The sequence below is a fragment of the Rousettus aegyptiacus genome, unplaced genomic scaffold (genome assembly GCF_014176215.1).
Source record: "Rousettus aegyptiacus isolate mRouAeg1 unplaced genomic scaffold, mRouAeg1.p scaffold_m13_p_11, whole genome shotgun sequence".
NCBI lineage: Eukaryota > Metazoa > Chordata > Mammalia > Chiroptera > Pteropodidae > Rousettus > Rousettus aegyptiacus.
The window spans coordinates 78,194,445-78,213,593 of NW_023416286.1; the positions used below are offsets into that span (position 1 = coordinate 78,194,445).

The 19,149-nt window shown below is 31.8% G+C and overlaps 1 pseudogene; it reads right to left on the bottom strand.

Moving 5' to 3' along the window:
• Window positions 1–827: 827 nt before the first annotated feature.
• Window positions 828–946, bottom strand: LOC118609648 (annotated as a pseudogene).
• Window positions 947–19,149: the final 18,203 nt, after the last annotated feature.

A 19,149-nucleotide genomic window follows, 5' to 3' on the forward strand; every position in this document is an offset into this window, starting at 1 on the left:
CATAAAACTAGTACCATTAAAAAAACTAAAATAGGTTATTTAATCTATGGGTTTATCAATGGGTCAGATAACACAGAATGTGTATTATCACAGAGAGATACGCAGTATATCCTCACAATTCACAGATTTCATATTTGGAAATTTACCTACTTGGTAAAATTTATTTGTAACTCCAAAATCATTGCCCACACTGCTGTCACATTCATCCACAGACATTTGCATGTGCGGATGTGCGGAAGAGTTTGAGTCATCCATGCACACATTCCCGGCTGAGATCAAACAAGACAGCACTTTGCTTTCTTTACCAGTGCTCATACTTTAGCAAGCGCCTTTTGTGATCTATTTAATGTCACTTGTCTTGCATCTTTGTGCTTTCTATTGATAATCATACTGTTTAAAATGTCTACAAAACATAGTTCTTAAGTTCTGTGTAGTGCTCCTAAATACAAGATGGCTGTGATATGCCATATGGAGAAAATGCATATGTTATATAGGCTTTATTCAGACATTGGTCGTAGCTTTGTTAGCCATGTGTTTAATGTTTATCAATCACTAATATATATTAGATAAGTTGTCTATAAGCATAAAACAAGGTTATTTATTGATTAGTTGATGAAAATGTTTTCAGATGTATAGCTCAGTATTTCCCTAGGAACAATGATTCAGTATTTGTTAATTCAGTGTCCATAACAACTTTATGTAATACATAACTTTTTTTTTTTTTTTTTTTTTTTTTTTTTTAAGCAAAGCAACCCTTGTTTGACCTCACGGATTGCAAAGACCTTGCCAGATTACAATCCTTTATTTTTATTTATTTATTTTTTTTACACCTACAGCACCTAGTCTTCCTAGGTGGTCTCCCATCCAAGTATTAACCAGGCCCGACCCTACTTAGGTTCCAAGACCAGATGGGATCGGGCTTCTTCAGGGTGGCGTGACCATAGACAATACTTAACTGTTTTGAATGATAATAATTGACTATATTACAGAAGAACATTTCTAAATAAAACATAGACAAAAAGCTACAGTACACAGAACATAATTTAAGAGACTAAGGAAAAATGAATCATATAGAAAATCTGAGATCTCCACAAGAGAGAAAAAATAAGAGTAAACCCAAAAGAACAGATATAACAGATGACAGATATTGAGCCACAGACAGAGATAACTCTGAAACCAAGCAAAATTAATATAAATATAAAGATTTAGAACACCTAACCTATTTTAATATAATTATTAAAACCAAAGAAGAAGACATACTAAAAACATCTAGAATTAGAATTTCTAAAAGAAGATAAACATCAAAAAACAATAAATTCGTCAGCCATTTTTCCAAGAAAAAATAAAAGGAACCAGGAAACAATGACTCATCATTTTAAAGTGCCAAAGGAAAAGATTAGAAAACAAAAATACAAGTGTCAAGATCTGAATGAAAGGGTCATAACACCACAAAAATTTGAAGTAATAATAGAGATAAATTTCCTAAAATGAGAGAGTGAGAGAGAGAAACAAATTGTTTGGGGAGTATAGACGTATGTATTAGCCTTAGTTATCTATTCCTAGACAACAAATTAGTCCAATATCATTGGCTATAAACATCGAACTTTTATGATCTCACCATTTCTGTGGGTCAGGAATGTGGGCATAGCTTAGCTAGAAGGTCCTTGATCAGATTTTAACCAGTTAACTTGTTGCCAGGATGATTTTACAGAGGCTAGAGGATTCACTTTTAGGATGGCTCACTCACATGGTTTTCTTCAGGAGGACTGTTCTTCACCATCTTAAGCCTTCTATAAATGGCTTGAATCCTAATAAAATTGCAGTTAATACCTCAAAAATGAGCAATCAAAAAGAGAATAAGTAAGGTCGAATCTCACAATGCCCTTCAGAACCTAATCTCCAAAGTTCCACACCCTCAATTTCACTATATTCTGGGATTTTGTTTGTTTGTATGTTTTTCAGTGATTCACTTAGTCCAGCTAACCCTCAAGGAGTGAGGGCTAAAGAAGTTTTGGACAGTTTTGAAACCACAACATATGAATGTTAAAATGTAATAGAAGAGAACCATGACTAAATATATTAATGCATTTTAAAACTTGAAGTCGATTAATTTGTAGAAAAATGATATACAATGTTGGAATTCAAGATATAATAAACTTCTGTTGATTAATAAGTATTAAAATAATTGAAAGAACATTAATGGATGACAGTTAACTCCTACTCCCACTTATCTGTTTCCCCACTGAGACAGGTAAGAGTGGAAACACAACTTATCAAAACTTATGAGGTGCAGCAAAAATGATACTAATAGTTATAGTAGCAATTTCTATATTAAAGAAGAAAGAAAGAAAATCTCAACAACCTAACTTTATACCTCAAAAGAACAAATTAAAACCAAACATAGCAAAGAAAGGAAATAATAAAGATTAGAGCAGAAGCAAATGAAATAGAGAAAGATAGAAAAAAATATCAATGAAACTAAGAGCTGGTTCTTTAAAAAAAAAAAAAAAAAGAACAAATTAGCAAACGTCACATTAACCAGAGTAAGCCACATTAACAGAATGAAAGACAGAAACCACATAATCATTGATTCAGAAAAGAATTTGACTAACTTTAACACTTTATACTAACCAAACAGGACTAGAAGGAAATTACCTCAATATAATAAAAGCATATGTGAAAAGCCAATGGCCAATGTCATATTTAGTGGTGAAAAACTAAAAGCTTTGGAAATCCCAGCTCCAGTAATTAGGCAAGAAAGATAAATTAAACACATCCAAATAGGAAAAGTGGAATTATCTTTTATAGATGACATGATCTTGTATGTATAAAACCTTGCTTATTCCACACAAAAAATATTAGAACAAATAAATGAATTCGGGAAACAAAATTCACACACACACACACACACACACACACACACACACACACATCTGCTGTTTTTCTATACACTAGCAATGAACAATCCAAAAAGAAAATTAATAAAACAATCTTATTTACATTTGTATTTAAGAAATATATTTAGAAATAAACTTAACCGAGGAGGCAGAAGACGTGCACTAAAATTTTTTTTAAAAAATTTGTTGTAAGAAATTAAAGACACAAATAACAATACACTTTGTTGTTAAAGATTAAATGACTTAATATTGTTTAAATGTTCATACTATCCAGAGCTACAGATTCACTATAATACTTTATCAAATTTCAGTGGTGTTTTTTTGCAGAAATAGAAAAAAAAAACCTATCTTAAAATCCATATGGAATGTCAATGGAAGCTAAATAGCCACAACAATCTTGAGAAAGAAAAACATAGCCGAGTCCTCATACTTTCTAATTTGTAAACATATTACAAATTTACAGTAATCAAACCAATATGGCACTGGCATTAAAACAGACAGAGAGGCCAATGGAAAATAATAAGGAATCCAGAAATAAACTTTCACACGTATGACCAAATTATGTTCAACAAATGTGTCAAAACTACACAATGGGAAAAATTAGCCTCTTAAACAAATGGTATTAGGAGAACTGTACATTCACATGAAAACGCATGATGTTGAACTCTTACACTATGTACAGAAATTAACCAAAAATGAAATAAGGGCCTAAAGATAAGATCTGAACTTATTAAACTCCTGGAAGGAAACACAGGGCAAAGCTTCACAACATTGGATTTGGTAATGATTTCTTAGATATGACACCACAAGAAAAGAGAACAAAAGCAAAAATTGTGTGCGAGAGAGAGAGAGAGAGAGAGAGAGAGAGAGAGAGGAGAGAGGAGAGGGCAGGAAGGAAGAAAAGAAAGAAGAAAGAGAGGGAGGGAAGGAGAGAGGGAGGGGGGCAGGGAGGGAGGAAGGGAAGGAAGAAGAGAAAGAAAGTAAAAGGAAAGAACAAATATTGTGAGGATGTGGACAAATTCGACCTCTTGTGAAGTGTTGGTAGAAATGTAAAAATGGGCAAGCACTGTGGAAAATGGCATGAAAGTTCCTCAAAAAAATTTTACAAAGAACTACCATATAATTCAACATTCTTAGTTCTGGGTACATATATCCAAAAGCATTGAAAACAGGATCTCAAAGAGATATCAACAAACCATGTCCATTGAAGCATTATCTACAGTAGCCAAGATGTGGAAGCAAACAAAATGTCTATCAAGAAATGAATAAATAAAGAAAATTTGGTATATATTCTAAATAATGGAATATTATTTGGCCTTAAAATGGAAGAAAATTTGTTATATGCTATAACATGGATGAAACTTGAGCCTATAGTGAAATAAGCCTGTCACTAAAAGATAAATACTGCATTAATTCATGTATGTGAGGTATTTAAAATAGACTTGAAAGCAGAGTGGAATGGTGGTTGCCAGGTGGAAGGGAAAAAAAGGAGTTGTTCTTTAGGTAAATGGTTTCTTTATTGCAAGATGAAAAACTTCTAGAGATCTGTTGCACGAAATGTGCATATAGTTAATACTACTGAATTATATTTAAAAATTTAAGATGGTGAATTTTATGCTATGACTCTTTGACCATGATAAAAAATTAAATACATTAGACTGGTGATGATTCTTTCAGGGAAGCATTATACTTACTTCACCCTGCTTATCTGAAACAATATGTGTATAGAACCTCACAAACATCTATTGATTACATGAAGTTGATATATTTCAAATCCCATCAGTTACAATGATGAGAGTGTTTCGCTTAAAGGCAATGACTATACCTGTGGGTAAATTTAAGCTTAATCACTACCACTATAGCCTTGGATGTTGGTCAGCTCAGTTCCTCATTTTTAAGCCTCAACATCTCAGAGTGATGCAGGGATTAAAGGATAGAATATTAATACAACTTTTGGTGTGGTACCTAGTATCTAAGAAGGTTTCCAAAAAGTTAGATAACATTATTTCTTTTGTTATTACTCTCCTCATTCAGACTAGATGACAGACAATATAAGAAAAAATAAATATTTATATATTTGTTTATTTTTATTGTTATAAGTTAAATTATTCTTATATAAAATTCTGATTTAATGATGCTATATTTTATATGGAATATAGAAAAAAGAACAAAGGTAAAAATACACTATTAAGTGAATTTGAAAGGAGAGGTGTGAAATGAAATTAGGGGAAAAATTGTTTAAACTTTCCCCTTTACAAACATCATTCCATGCCTTCTTAAATAATAAAAATAAATAATGACATTTAAGATATTATCATGTGCGTTTCCTGGAGTGTGTTGCAATCCTATAAGATATTCTGGTGAAGATGAGTCTGGTTGTCAGAAAGTACCTGCGATATTATACACTGCATTCACAATTTGTGTACACAAGGCTTTGAAAAGTCCTACAATAGAGTAATGATTTGATCACTGAAACTCCTTAAAAATACTCTTTGAAATAAGTTTCTCTAAAACACATTGGGACATGCTTTACTAGAAAAGTAGAAAGGAAACGTGTAAATAAATAAATAACAATTAAAATGTTAAGATGTTTAAATAAATTGAACTTTCAAGCTCGAAGTACAAATAAAGAAAAGTGGTTAAAATAGAAACAAAATAAAATGAAAAGGTTTAAATAAATAAACAAATATGGTATAGTAAAATTAATTTTAAATATTAAATTTTTAAAGAGAAACTCCAGAGGATTAAACACTAATTTAAAATAGAAGTATATACACATTTCAAAGCTAGAGTAGCTACTGAATACAAATCCTTAATTTTTTTTTTTTTTTAGGAACTCCTTCAAGGAAAAAACATAAAGTTGAGTAAGATAGCATGTATTTCTGAAAACCAACAGTTTTTTAAAAAATAGAATAACAATCTAAAACCAAATACCCAGGTTCTAGCAGCTTTTTATTCCCACTCTCTGCCCAAAGTCATTCAACCATTCCCTTGGATATGCATATATTTATTTACATGCTTTAATAATATTGACTTAAACATGAATATTGTTGATAGCTACACATTTGGAATTAAGATGGCCTTTTAGTTCCCTAAATTCCGTTATAAAATTAGCAAATCCATCAGTTTCTACATGGCACAAGACCAAAGTGAACGGATGATATGTGGAAAGGTCAGTCTATCACCATGGCTATTTTTATTTCTGGAAATCCCATAGTTGTTCAGATGCTATCAGAGTTCCAGACTCATTTGTGTGCTCTTCTGATAAGAGTGACCGTGTCACAGGCATCTTTATTTCAGGAATTCCACAGAGTATATTGTAATTAGTAACCATTTGAATAAATATGAAATTAATTATGAATTTTGTAAAAGCCCTTTTGGCATCAATAAAAGTTACACCCAAAACAAAAAAAAAAATCTGGAAGTCTGAAAGATAGTGAAAAAATGATTGTGAATACATAATTTAAATTGTTATTATGATTTAAACTTAAAGAAAGCCTCGGAGATAGTCTTTAGGTGAGTTCTTAATTGTCATGTATCTTTTCTTATGTTCATTTTTCACATTATATTTATTATGTATTTTCTTAGTAATCCCTTTCCCCCAATATATTAGACAAGTATATCTTCAGCATCATCCCCGTTTGCCATTCTGGCTAGTTGAACTTGTCAGTTTAGCTTTCAAATAGAGAATTTGGGGCAAAATAACACATACTTCTCTGGTATTTAATGCAGTAAAAGTTAGGGAACACTAATAGCTTCATTATACATTGCTAGAAAACATTTAAAGTCATTTTAATAATTCAGTAATTTTATTGAAAAATTTATAATATACTAAACAAAGAATATTTGGAATAAAATGGGATTAACTACTATTATAAGACCATAGCTAAAATATATTAGAAAAGCAAAAAAATTGCTTCATTTTACATATATTGTATGATATATTTGCTTTAGTCACAAAATTATATTCTGAGAAAAGGATAAATACACTTTTGGTTTAATTATTCATTTCAGAAAAGATACAATAAATATCCTTGATAATCAATATCAAATCTACATGTACTATGCTACATAATAGTAGAACATATGTAACATTTTCAAAGTATGATTTGCAGATAAAATTGGTAACAGCTAGATATAGTAAGTGTTCTCTTTTATGTTCTTCCCGAATTGATACTCAATACTTAACTTCACAGATGTGATTTTTTTCTTCTTGTTTAATTTATGCTATTGAATTTTACATTCTTTTCAGTGTGTATAGGCAGATGATTATAATAGTGTATGCTATTTCAGGGTGTGGCGTGAAACCAGTTGTGGGTCTGCATGTCACTGCACTTAGAACAGGTGGCTTCTATGTTTAGGAGTAATTATGATTGATGTCAATTATGATTATATATAGATTTTGCACAAAGAAAACCATGTCTCTATAATATGAAATGTAAGGTTAAATGCTATTTTTTAAATGGTTATTATTTTTTATTTTTGTTTGTAAAAAAAATACTTAAATTGGTTTCTATATTTTATATTTATAGTTGTAGATTGTAGTTCGAATGATCATATTAAAGGAAGAGTTTGCTTAGTTTCAATTTTAAGTAAACTATAAAATCACATATTCAGCAATATATATCCCTAGTCCATTCAAAGCATTTATTGTTTTCAGCCCTATGTTGTTTTTTCTTTATTACAAAAGAATGTGATACTCAGGAAACAAAGTGCCTCAGGGGATCCTCAACTATGCTATTATAACCACATAATTCTAATATACCTGTAAACACCCCTGTGGTTAGCACATCACCAACTCAATTGTGGACAATTCACTAGACATGTTTCCAGTGGGAATGTGAGCAAGGTTTCATATCTGTGGTCTCCAGAAAGGCATTGGTTGAAATCTTTCAAGAATACAATACACACAGAAAAACAACTATGACGATTTTTCTGGAAAAGGCTAATTTAGAAGTGAGTGAAGGACATCTCAGTGTAGAAAAGATAACATGACTCTAGAAATGAATGAAAGCAGACTCTTCAAATAAAGATGAGCTACAGAGAGAGTAAAATTGTTTATACTGCTTACGAAACAGGCTTGTTTCAGAATCTTAAAATAAAATGATGAGAGAGGAGACTCATGTCATCAATGATAATTTAGATGAATATGTAAAATATGGTTTATGAAAGGCTGGTTTCATATGCAATATTTAATGTCTGCTGTTATTGGTTCTGTTAATGAATACCTATACTTGATTGTTGAGAGTGCATGCAAATACAGAATACAAACTGCTGAATAAATTTGGGGTGACCCTATAATGTGTTGTAAAAATTGGGGTACTTTGGAAAACAAAATTAGGCACTGTTAATAATTATGTTAGGGCAACTGACATCAACTAGAATCATCCTGGGTAAACGAGGACATATAACCATTTTAATTTGTTGGGAGCTGCGCCCTTGGTTTCTCAAGCCCTCAGGCTGTGAGAACCAAACCCATGATAAACAAGTCTTTCCGAGAAGCTGGCTGACCACCAAAGGTGCTGATAGTCTCCTGCTCTCCCCCCCACCTCGTACTTCCCCCTGTCCTTACCGCTCCTCACACCACCAGCTGAAGACCAATCATATTGCAACAGGTACCCTTTGCCTGCCCCCCTTTGTTCTTGCCGTATAAATATGTTTGTTATCCAAAAATAAAATTTGAGGCTTGATCAGAACACTGTCTTGCCTCCACTCTTTTCTCCCGTCCGTGTTACCCCTCTTTTCTTTAGGTTGGGTTCTCCTCGGTTCTCCCACCAAATAACCGGTCCCGCGGGCGGGACATTAATTATACAATAATTTCTCAGGTATTCTCAGTGTAGAATAGCCTTTTACGTAATCTTCAGTGCAACAACCTGAATCTCCTTTCTAAGTATAAATTATGTGTGTGTGTGTGTATTTAAAGCACCTTGAATTTTTTTTTTTTTTTTTGGAATGGGAAATATTTGGTTTAAACTTTGAAAGTGTATCAAGAAGTTATTCTGCAAATTAAGAAAAAACAATCAGTAGCTTCCTGGAATAGCTCAGTTATAAGGACTATAACCATAAGTTATCTGTAAATAGGCACTTTTTCATAAATACATATTAAAATTGTGTCAATTATCAAATTAAAAACAGTACCATAAAGAATTCAATTTTTACAAAATTACAAATCCATGTGGATAATTATGTATTTTTTAATTAAAGTATCTGATTTTATATCAGAGATATTTGGAACTCAAATAGTTAATGCAAAACTATATATTTTTTTAGCCTGCAAATAGCAGAGAGACTTTTTTTTGAAAGTAAATTAAAAATACATATGGTTGTCAATATCTGTTTATGGGTGCCAGTTAGTTTGTCATAAGTTTTTGTCATGTTAAAGATTGTCCTCTAGGCTATATCAGCCTAGAGAGAGAGTCAGAACACATGATCCAGGGACCACTTTGACAAACTTGCAGTTTTGATACAAATCCTTTTTTTTTTTTTTTTTTTTTTACTCAAGAATAAGAGGACAGCGTGATCTCTGAGGTGTTTAAAGAACTGCCATTTTCCCTCTGACCCATGTAGCTAACAATTCTCGTAGCTAACAATTCTCCCACACTGTCATATTACCTATGTTTTCATACAAACCTCATTCTGTGAGGTCATTATTAGAGGCCTTCTCCAGTTCCAGTAGTGCCGTGTGCTGGGCATTGACATTTAACCTGTACAATGGACATTTTCTACTTTATCAGACACCATGCCTATTCTTCAGAAAGGATAGTAATCTTTTCCCAACTTTCTTTTGTCAAGGCAAAAAATGAACTGGACATTCTTAAACAAGCAAGGAAGACTTTATTCAAAGCTATTGCAATAGAAGAGAGAGACCGGAACTCTTTCTAGACTCAGTTCTGTCGAAACAAAGGTTGGGAGAGTTTTTAAGTGCTTGGGTGAGCTGACGGAAACTACAGAAGAATGTTAGTGAGGAGGTTGTTCAAGGATATGTGTCTAGTATATTTAATTATTCCTGAGTTTGCAAATGTTTTTATCTAGAATCAGGCCACCTGTGTTTGCTAACTGGCACTCAACAATGGTAGGCTTCTACCCTCCCACAGAGACAGAGAGAGAAAGTGTAACATTTGATGTATAACATTTCAAAGAGTGGTTCCTAGCTTCCTGAGAAAGATATCACTGGACTGTAAAACTGACAGAGGATTTTAAAAGGATTTATCTACATCTCAAAAGGACAGAAAAATAATTTACAATTACAAGTTTGTTTGTCTAAAGTAAATGTTCTAAGGAAAAGAGGTCAGGAGATGAGAAGCAAGAAAAAGCCTGTCTAAAGTTAAGCTGAAATGAACATTAAAGCTACCATCTTTGTCACTTTTATGTTATCACACAGTGAATGCCTATCCTGGAAAGTTCAAATCAATTTAAGAGTCTTGTCTAACTTCAGACTTTCTTCTAATTAGAGCAATTTAGTCCTAGTTTTTTTTTCTCAGAACCACAGGCTATTGTGCTTATAATTGTCTTCATGCTTTACTGACCTCTTATGACTTTTCTAATCAATTCAGCTCTTGCCACAAAACAATACAAAACAAAACGAAATATTGTTTTCATCCTCATCTACCAGCCACAACATTTCTTATCCCACCTTCTAGGTCAATTCAACTAAACCTTGTATTATTTTCCAAAAATGTTGTCATATTTTATTCTACTCATTATTTAGCACTCCATGGAGCAAAAATATTACAGAATGTAAATATTTAATTTATAAAGATACATCTTTAAGTACAGATCAGTAGGCTATTACTCAATTAACTGAATATTTGGAAATACTTTAAGAATTAAAAAAAGTGGTAATATTTAGTTAACTTTCTTTAATGTTAAACATACATTAAATAGAAAATAGTATGGCATGAAAATATGATTAAATGTAAAAAATATGTAATTGGTTATGGTTAACTAATTAATAATAAAAGCATAATGGTTTATCTGGCAGGAGATGTAAAAACAAAAATAACTATTTGATATATTTTGGGTTGCTCAGTTGAGAGTTGAAGGAAGGACATATTAGCTCATAGAGTTGGATCACTAACCAGATTAAAACGAACTCTTTATTACTTATTTCATTCCCCAATGAAAATAAAATTAGGTAGGTAATTAGGTCTACTTACTTAATAGATTATCAAGATATTAAGTGGATTATTTCAGATTAATTATTTTATTTTTGAAGATATTTCTCTGATAATTTTTAGCACTTCCTGTATCAATAGTAGTAACATTTTTGAGAGTAAGATGTATGTTGTAAACTCGAACAATTATCTATTATCTGAGGAAAATAATATAGCCAGGGGAACATAGCATTGGAATTCAGAAGATCAAGATATAAATTCACATTATGCCATTAGAGGCTTACAGGCACTGAAAAACTAGATGTTATTCTTAGTTCCAGAAAGTATGAATTTGTCAGTAAATATGAAGATTTTATTTCTTCATCAGTATAAAATATATGGTTCAAGAATAAAATTCACAAAAAGATCTATTTCTAATCTATACTGAGGATACAGCCAAAATAGAAAGATCCACCATAATGATCAAGGCAGAATTCCTGCACTACAGAACTGACCATGCAGAGGGTTACAAACAAGTAGATACACAATTACAGTGCAGTGCCCTGAACCTCATCATATGGGAGGCAGAGTGCTACACTATCAGATATACTTATGGGAAAAAGTAATGTAGAAGGAATAGGTAAGACTCAAAGATAAATAAAACTACAGAGTGTGCAAAAATCATGGAACGGTAGAAACTTGAAATATTCTTAAAATCAATTTTAGACTTAACACTGAAAAAATTTTAAAAGACAAGTGCTATTATTAAGTTTGCATTTATAAAAATCAACCGCTTTTAGTATAGTGGGTTCTTCGGAAATGGCCAAGACAGGAATCAGCAAATTCAGACAAGAAGCTGTATAATTAAGGGGAGATTCAATCTGCTCTTCATTCATTCCTTTCCAAAGTATTTTTTGAAGGTGTACTATGTGAATTAGTCTAAACTGCAGGAGATGCAGTAAATATAAAGCAAATGAAACAAAATTAAGAGTAATTTCAGAATTAGAAATGGCAGGATTTGGAGATTGTAAGTATGTATGTATGTATGTATGTATGTGATGTAATGTAATGTAGGAAGAAAGTAAGCTAGTAATGTTGGAAAATCAAAGAGATAGATGGTAGTGAACAATTATTATTTTTTATTCTTCAAAATTTCGAACTCAAGAAGTTCACTCTTTGGCTTACACAGCAGCCTTTGGATACTTATGGGAAGCGGAAGTCATATCCCAAATTTAGACGATGACACCAGATTATCATTTTCCTAGTCTCTCTCTGCTAAAGCATTACATGATTTGGTATTAAAGGCTAATCAACCAAAGACCACCAAAACAAACCAGCTGTCCAACAAAATCAGATTTAGTGGTTCTCAACAAGGCAGGATAAATCCAAAAAACTGCACTCAAAAAATGAGAAGGCAGCTTTCCTTCCTTCCTTCCTTCCTTCCTTCCTTCCTTCCTTCCTTCCTTCCTTCCTTCCTTCTCTCTCTCTCTAAATCTATATCTATATAATGCCATAAAATTACAAATAAAATATGTGTATTTTTAATGAAAATTATGCACCACTAATAATTATTTAAAAGACGTATTTTAGAAAATTAATATATATTATTGCATTTTAAAACACTTGAAATGTCTGGGGAGAAAAACTGTTTTAAACTAAATACTGATGAAAAAATAAATCATCCCCTGGTTTATTCTCCTACAATATCCATCTTTCTTTCATGCATTTTTATTTTTGACTAAATATTGATACATGTTATAGTGGAATATAGGAGAGGTACACGCAGAATGGTAAAAAGTAAGACTTTAGAGTGAAATTGCCTCCATTCAAATCCTATTTCCACCTCTAAGTAGCTATAAGATCTTGAACAAATCTCTTAAGTTCTCTGTAAATGACAATGATAGTAGGAGAATCTACCATGTATTGTTAGGTTTAAATGTTTTAATATGTGGAAGGCACTTACTTATGTACCTAGAAAATACTAAGTTATATTTGTGTTAGCTATTTTCCTTGTCTCTTTTCTTTTTTATTATTATTGAAATTGGCCAAAAAGAAAAAAAACTCTGAAGCACTGTGTTAAATATGTGAATTATACAAAGATTCTCTTTATGAGCATGTTGTAAGTTCTAGAAAAACTATTAGAAATCAAAAATAATGATATCTAACCAAAGCTAATAGAGGCAAAAAAAAAAAAATCCATTTAAAGAAGTCATTTAATCCAAAAAAAATTATACTCCTAAGCATTTACCCAAGAGAAACAAAAACATATGTCCACAAAAACATTGGAAGTAAGTCAAATGTCCATCAACAGATTTTATATAAACAAATCCTGGCATATGTATATAGTGTATCACTAACCAGCAATAAAACAGGAACTCACTAATAATATTGATACAACAAAATGATAAATCACAAAAATGTTATGCTAGATAAATAAAGCATAAACAAAATATATAAATTATTTTATTTATATGAAGTTTGAGAACAAGCAAAGCAAACCTATTATGATAAAAATCAGATTAGTAAGAGTGGGGAAGGTCTGACAGCAAATGGGCATGAGGGAATTTTTTGTTTGGTTGATATATTTTATAATCTAATGTGGGTGTGTTGGTTATTTAGGTGCATGCATTTGTCAAAACTCACTGAATTAAACATGTAATATGTTCATTTTCTTTTATGTAACATATACCTCAATAAAATTCATTTAAAAAAAACCCCACATATACAGAACACAATATAAGCAATTGAGACTAATGTTACAGTAGCATATATAGAGGATGATAAAGCCAAGAGCATGGATTATATTGACCAAGGCTTAGTTGTGTAATGAGTAGGCAATAATTGTGGATTTGAGCCCCTATAAGGCATTTAAAGCACAAGATTGAGGAGAAATATGTGAACAGAATTTCAACAGAAACAAGAAATCTAATAGAAAACCAAGAAAATTGGTGCCAAAATAAAAAAGGAGATAACATTTTATGAAAAGTAGATGCTGTATATTTTAAATATTGCAGAGATGTCAGCATTCATATTATTTGGCATGTAAAGTATTGATCGCCATGGAGAAGGTATTAATGATTGGTCAAAAATCCAAATTGTTTTGACTTGAAATGTGAATGAGAGGCTTGGATAAGAAGACAGGAAGTGAAGACACCTTTTGAAGAACAAAAAGTGATTATGTAGCTGGAGAGTAATTGATCAAGAGAGAATAAGAAAGAAACTGTGGAAAACTGTCCATTTCTAGGCTGAGTGGAAGGGTTCAATAAAACGCATGAAGCTAATGCTGTAGAAGGAAGAGATGGCTGAGCATTTGAGCTAGTGGTTAGGGAAAAGATCTAGGTTGAAATAGAACAAAATCCAGATCAAAGGAATGGCAATTCATTAGATGTAATAAAAAGGAATAAACAAAGCTGGAAGGCCAACTCTTTTCATGTATCTTTATGTATACCAGATATGTATGGAGAAGTTTTCTATCATCTATTTTCTGGAAATTAATTTTTGCTTCAGTAATTTCATAACTCAACTTTCAAAGATAAGCGATACTACATATCTTTTGTATTTATTGCAGATAATAATTATTTAGTACCATAAACTCTTTATGTTGTTTATTAATCATAAAATGCCTAATTTAAAATATATGAATAGTTTTTAATGAATTTCTACATTCTTAAAGAGATAGATAACATAGTTGTCTCAAGAAACATTAACATAGTAATGATCAGAAATCCACAAATAGATATTGTTAATGCCAGATTGAGACTAATGCCACTTATAGTAAAGGTAGGTGCACTAGTGAAGGCACTAGAAGTTTATTCCTAAATAAAAATGAAAAGATATTTTATGGAAATACATTGTTAAAGATAGGTAGGACGTGTGGAAAGGCAGAAGGAATGGGGAGAGAGGAAGAAAGTGGAGAGAAAAGGAAGAAAGGAAGGAAAAAAGGAAGAGAGAGGGATGAGGGAAAGGAAGAGAGGAGAGAGAGAGAGAGAGAGAAAGAGAGAGAGAGAGAATGCATTCCAAGTTCAGCAATGTGGAGGGAGGAAACACAGGATTTAATAATAATAATAGAAAGTCACTGGGTGTTTTTTTAAGCTAAACATAATTTCAGTTCTATAGAACTTTGAACAAATTACCTACCTACCCTTTTCGAAATACATATTTTATTTCTAGAGACAAAGTTACAATATTTATTATACATATAAATACTATGAGATATTATATATAAAGAATCCACCACAGCCCCTGAAACATTCTGTGGGCCACAAAATAATTATGGTGAAACAATGGTTATTAAGGCTGGAATAATGTGCTACAGCATGAATGCTGATTTGAGGAAGGAATTGGGAATTTATATGTAGCAACAAACATGATCGATTGTGCTCTTGGGAAAGATTAAGTGAACAGCAAAAATTCCAGCTTTCCCTTCCTCTCAAATAACCAGTCATTAGAGTAAAATTATTTATGTTAATGTTAGAATACATTACTTTCTACTTTATTCAGTAGTAACTCTGGCAGACTATTGGTTTCTGTCTCATGCCAAAGAATTTCTTAAAATTAATATATCTTGGTATGACAGAGGATCATGATGGATTATACCCAAAGAGCATGACCCTATTGATTGTTAAATGGCACTCACTGCAATAGAAGTTGCTTGGTCATGGAAATGTATTCAATATCTTATTCACTTATAACTGCCCCCAAAGTGTCAGAGTATCTTTTCTTTCAACTGACAGGAATGTTGAATATCTAATTATATCTAATTGACTTTGAAAGTATAACTTTACATATCTTATCAATCCAAATATTACTATGTTTACTGGTAACAGAGAAAATGTATATACTACCAAATGTACTTTTGAATTGAATGTAATTAACTATTTCATTAAAAATCACATTATATTTTTGAGAACTTTTGGTAATCAGCATGTTTGTAATTTTATTAGTTATTCTTTCCTGTAAAGCAGATACTCAAACTTGTTCTTGTAGAAATCCGCGCCCCCCAAACCTTTAAGAACTAAAGTTTTGTTTTAAATTTCACTTTTATCCTTATTTTATTTTAGTCTCTAATTTTGTACCAAATATTAGAATATAATAATAGCCAGTAGAGCAGAGCAGAAGCCAAGAGAGTAGAGAGAGGATGCCCCTAAGAGAGAAGAAAAAGCTCTCAAAAAGTTTATACCTTTAAAATTCATCATTAACAAAATAAATGGCCCGATTAAAAATGAGACTAAAGACCTTACCGGACTCTTCATCAAAGAAGATATGCAGATGGCAAATAAGCACATTAAAAGATGCTTCACATATGTCATCAGGGAAATGAAAATGAAAACAACAATGAAGTAACACGACACATCACATTAGATTGGTCAACAGCTGGAGCATTGATAGCACCAAAAGCTGCTGGGGGTGTAGAGCAACAGGAACTCACGTTCAATGCTAGTGGGAAAGCAAAATGATACAGCCAGTTTGGAAGACAGTTTGGCAGCTTTTTACAAAACTGAACATACTATTACCATATGACCCAGCAATTGTACAACTTGGAGTTGAAAATACATGTACACACACACACACACACACACACACACACACACACACACTGCACATTGATTTTTATAGCAGCTTATTTGTCATTGTCAAAACTTGGAAGTAACTAAGATATCCTTTAGAAATGAATGGGTAAACTGTTACATCTAGACAATGGAAAATTATTTAGTGCTAAAAAGAAATGAGCTGTCAGGCCATAAAAAGGCAGAGAGAAAACTTAAATGCATATTCCTGTCAGTGAAAGAAGACGATAGGAAAGGCTACATGGTATATGATTTCAACTACATGACATTCTGGAAAAAGCAAAACTCTGGAGACAGTAAGAGGATCAGGGTTTGCCGAGGTCTAGGAGAGAGGAGGGAGGAAGGTGGAGCTCGGAAGAATTCTAGAGCAGTGCAAGTGTTGTGTTTGGTACCATAATGGTGGATATATGTCATTATACATTTGTCAAAGCCCATAGAAGGTAGAACACTAAGAGTGAACCCTGCTGTAAACTGTAACTTTGGGTGAAAATGATGTGTCTGTGTAGGTTCATAAATCATAACAAACATGCCACTCTGGTGGGGGGCATTGGTAACGGGAGATTATGCATGTTTGGGGGCCAGGTAACCTCTGTACCTTCTACTCAATTTTCTTTTGGACCTAAAACTCTTCTAAGAATTAAATTTTATTAAAAAAGAGTTTATACTTATCTACTTGAAAAATACATTCAGAATTAGCTTATTTTACTTAAGAAGCTTTTAAAAGTTCTATTCCCGATGTTTTAACAGAAAACATATGCAAAAGAAAAAGCTTATTGATCCTAGACTCCTAAAAAAGTTATTTTTAAAAAAGTAAATATACTTATTTAAAAATTTTTAAATACTTTTCTATTTATTTATATTATTGCTCATGCTCAGCAGAAGGGAAAATGGTGGTTATTCCATGAGACCCTCTTCCCTAACAAGGAGTTGTATGGTGTACTTATTCTCCAGGATCACCAGAGGCGGTAAGTCAGGATGATGGGCTCTTTCTTTCTTCAGATATGTCTATCAGCCTGTTCCTAACACTCGAGTATAATTGCTGTTTATGGTTACAAGTTAACTTAAATGTCATCTATCTGAGTCTTAAGTAAGTTTTCCTGCAAAATAAAATGAGAATGGTTTTATTAAAACAACTTAAGAATCAATTAACTAGTACATTAAAATAGTCCATAATCTCTGAAGAACTATTTGATCCTCATTGTGTGGAACATAAGGATCGGGTGACTCATCAATTCCATATCACATATTAAAGCGAGAGGAAAAAACTCAATATTATTTGCTTTATCACAGGATTCTTTATGTTAGCATTCTGATGTTATATATGTTAATATTTGCCTTATTGCTCCATAAGAAAAATTATTTGCAACAATACTTTTAGGATGATTAAGACTCAACTTCTACCTAGAGCTGATATATAATAATATTATTATAAACAGAAAGAAAATTTAGTAAAAATTAAATGAGCAAGAATGCCTAGAAACGTATTAGTTCAATCATACAAACGTATGATTAATGACTTGATTCTATTATATTTAGGAGAAGTACGTGGAAGAATTTAATCAATAAATAACAGTTGCCTCAAGGAGATAAACTGTCTACCATTGTTGAACTGGAGTAATAAACATGTCTAGCCTATATTTACTTACATTGCTAGTATATCTAACTTACAAAAAATAAATTTGTAAACATTTTTTTTCATTAGTACTTAAACATTTTGTATAGTTTATATCATGATAAATTTAAATTTAGTTATTGGATTTACCCTAAAGGATAGTCTAGGGATTTTAAAACTCATTTTCAAATGCTATAAGTTTCAGTTTGATATCATCAATGATAAATATATACTGTATCAGTGACTGAGGCTTTTAGCCTGTCAGAAATAACATTCAATTATCTTATGACTTTTATAGGCTCGCAGTTTATCATCATCATAGTTTCTCTTGCCTTATATATAGGTATGCTACCTACAGAGGAATGAAAAATGATGTACTTTTTTTATTGTTACATAAGGAAATTGTTTAGTGTCTAACTTTAATATGGCTTAAAATATTTTACATACTACTTTATTATAATACCTCTATAATGCAGAGGGTACATCCAATAACAAACTTCATATTTATTAGAAATAATATGAAAAGATTATACTTTGTTTAAATAAGGGAGTTGAAGCACCTGAATATTACATTTGATATGCTAGGAATGTAACAAATAAAAGCAGACTTTAATACCAATGTTGATATTCAATATAAGAAGAATCTACATTATATAAAAAGGAATAATAGAGCAAGTTGTGCACTTCATCAAATTCCCCCTGTTTTACTACATATCTCTCTTAAGCTACCTCATGATCATCACTGCTGAAATTACAATGTTTCCTACTGATACTATCCTCACACTGCAGACATTTGAACTTTAGTTTTTCAAAACTTATATTTCTCTTGGCCAAGATTCAATGCCAAGTACCTTCCTTATAACATTAGATCAGGCAGTCCAACTTTCTCCCACATTCTAGATGCTGTCTACCTCCACAACCAAAATCTAAGAGCAGACTCTTACTAAACATTTGTTGATGGACTGATTTGCCCAGTAGCT